Genomic DNA, 3,730 nt, shown 5'->3' with positions numbered 1-3,730 from the left:
GCTTTTAGTTATTATGCCGCCCGCAGTTGGAACCAGCTTCCAGAAGAGATCAGATGTGCTAAAACATTAGTCACATTTAAATGCAGACTCAAAACTCATCTGTTTAGCTGTGCATTTACTGAATGAGCACTGTGTAATGTCCGAACTGATTGCACTATATTGTATGTATATTCGTTTTCTATTCTTAACTGTTTTAAATGTATTTTAAACCTCTTAAATCAATTTTTTAATCATTTCCAAAGTTTTTAAATTATTATTTATTTATTTTCTTTTCTTTTATGTAAAGCACTTTGAATTACCATTGTGTATGAAATGTGCTATATAAATAAACTTGCCTTGCCTTGCCTAATACCTATGTCATACCCTTGTCATTATACAAATTTATGTCCTCATTTGTCACAAAAATGCGCACACACACGCACGCGCATGCACACACAATAACCTATTTATTAATATATAAAACAATCACCATACTACTACTACTACTAATAATAATCACCATACAATATTGAAAAGTAGTGAAGAAATACCTCAATAAAATAAATATGGACAATTTCACCCAATATTTCTATGGTGTGTAATCCTGTAATAACTTTGTTATCTTTGCAACATGCTAAAGTGAAACTCTATTGGAATCAACTGAACCTTGGCCAAGCTCCGCCCCCTTGGTTACTGTTGCAAGCTTTACAGAATATCTCATGGGGATGATATTAGAAATGATGCATCATTAACATACACAAGTTCATATGTGGTGATGGGATGACCTTTGGATCTGCTTCTTGTGCTGATGCAATACAAGCTGCTCAGCAACCATGAGTGTTAAATAAGTTATAGATGTCCTGCATTGGTTGAAAGACGCCACGTGCTCCTCTACAACAGCATATGGGACCTTTGAAAAGAAGCATGATGAATAATGAATGGACGATATGGCTAACTCAAGTTATGAGGTTCAGATGACCTGTTTTCCTCCACACCTGACGCTCCTGAGGTTGATATCACATCACTGACTATATAACTGTGAGCTCTAGCACTCAAAAACACACAGAAATTAACAAATGTTGAACTTGTTTCGTAGAAATCATTTCCAATATCAACTTCCATAAATGATTTTGCCGTGAAAGTGGCTTCATTTCAGGGTGAACGCGTATCCTGGGCATCATTATCGCCATCATCAGAGCAAATCAAGTGTAGAGCAACACATCAGTGGGAAATTTGAATAAAACACGCAGCCTGATTAGACGCCTTAAAACCTGTGACACGCAGGGCAATAGAGACGCGTAATCAGGCCTAGGTCATGGTGATATAAACATACTGCTACTTCATATCCTTCTGATCGGCGTGTCTTATCATCCACCATGCCAAGGTCATGATAATGTGTGCATTTAATTGCTGATACACTTGATTATGTGCAAAATATTGAGGGGGTAAATTGGAGCATGCTGCTTTGCATTTTAAAAGGTTCCTCCTGCTGTTCATGAGCCCATTAAAGTTTGTCATATTGATTCGCATGGGTTTATAGTTTGGTGCAGAAACATTTTCACTCTCCCTCGAGAACTGAAAGATTAAACCATTGCAAACAAATTACTTTCTTTAAGTGATCCTTAAAAGATTTTAAAGGAATATATCACGTTTAATACAAGTTAAACTATATATAATTTCTCAGTTTGTAAAACAAATAAAAGCAAACATAAAATCAATATATAAATTCATAAATGATATACGATCTTCAATACATGTATAATGATATAATGTTGATATATAAAAAATAAAATAGAAAGACCTATTTATATTAATAACTTCACAAAGTAGGGATTGCAATATATGTGTAATGCTGATATATACATACATATAAATTGACATAAATATAACTTATATTATATATGATTATTAATATATTTCAAACATTATATATTAATATATTAATGTATAATGTTTTTTAAATAAACAAATCTTTCAGTTTGTAAAAGCTTCATTTACAGAAATCATTTACACTGCAAGGGGATAAACATTATATTTAGCGATAGACCAGTTTATATCCAGCATATATTAATCAAAATCTAAAATACACAGTTTTAAAAGTATAAGCACAAAACTTCAACATTATATTTGTTAATATGAGACTAGAGTAACAAAATCACATCCAGACCTGAAATCCTCTCATCAAAAACCAGCAAATCCAGTAACTTTTGCATGATATAGACCAGAAGAACACCTGAATGGGACAGTTTACATGAAAATCCACCTAGAAAAGAGAATCCATTGCAAAAATGATGATTTATACACTTCACAGTGCAAAAACACACATTTGTGCAGGTGCTTTAACACAAACAGGCCCATAGACTTAGAAAGTGCATTAATGTAAAGCATTTTTTCCAACCTGAGAGACGAGGTAAGATATTTTGCGTGGTGATTGAAAGCATGTCACCAATGCAGTGCACAGAGTTTAACTTGTTTTGAATGTGGAACATTCCTTGAAGCCCATTTTGTGTTTTCGAGCACCTTAAAGCAGCATTCAAATCTGTCAACAAATATGATTTCATATTTGCCTGGACGATTGCACACTGACAGCTGACACAGCTGGCTGAATGTAAACAGTCCGTCATCATGATGCTGTTTACATCCACATCATCCATCTGAATCACACTGAATGCATCTGAACGCACTAAGTGTTGCATAATACAATACTGATTTTGTACTTCTGCATCTTTTCCCTTGTTGTACGCCTGTAAAACACACACTACAAAAATATCTGCCTATGGGAATTATCTGAATAATAAACAGTAAGAAAGTGTGTAAAGATGTAGCTGTAATGATGGAGACAATAATTACTTTTGATTACAGATGGAGATGTAATCAATACAGCTATAAAATGAGTTTTGTGATCATTATCACACTGACGGGTGACATGAGGAGTGAATTTATACTGATGCTGCAGAGTACAGGGATGAATCTATCAATCTTAAATTAAAGTTCGAGTAGATGCATTTTTTAAATTGATTTTATTTTATTTAATTTACTTCCTTAATTTGAAATTGCAATTCTATATGATAGATAAATGGATGGATGGGCGGACAGATAGATGGATAGAGAGTCAGTCAGGCAGTAGGATAGATAGACAAACAGATGGATAGACAGATAGATAGAAAGATGGATAGACAGACCGACAGACGGACAGACAGATGGATAGATAGACAGGCAGATGGACAGACAGATGGATAGACAGACAGATAGAGGGACAGATGGATAGATAGACAGACAGACAGACAGATGGACAGACAGATGGATAGACAGACAGACAGACAGACGGACGGACGGACGGACGGACAGACAGACAGACAGATAGAGGGACAGATGGACAGATACATGGACAGACAGACAGACGGATAGACATTCAGATGAATAGACAGACAGACACACAGACGGAGAGATGGATAGACAGACAGACAGACAGACAGACAGATGGAACAGACAGACAGACAGACAGACAGACAGACAGACAGATGGATAGACAGACGGACAGATGGATAGACAGACAGACAGACGGATAGACAGACAGACAGACAGACAGACAGATGGATAGACAGACAGTCAGACAGACAGACAGACAGATGGATAGACAGACGGACAGATGGATAGACAGACAGTCAGACAGACAGCCAGATGGATAGACAGACGGACAGATGGATAGACAGACAGACGGATGGACAGACATACAGACAAACAGACAGAC

Source organism: Sinocyclocheilus rhinocerous, unplaced genomic scaffold (assembly GCF_001515625.1).
Source record: "Sinocyclocheilus rhinocerous isolate Xijiao unplaced genomic scaffold, SAMN03320098_v1.1 scaffold700, whole genome shotgun sequence".
Classification (NCBI taxonomy): Eukaryota; Metazoa; Chordata; class Actinopteri; order Cypriniformes; family Cyprinidae; genus Sinocyclocheilus; species Sinocyclocheilus rhinocerous.
This window is presented reverse-complemented; position numbering follows the sequence as displayed.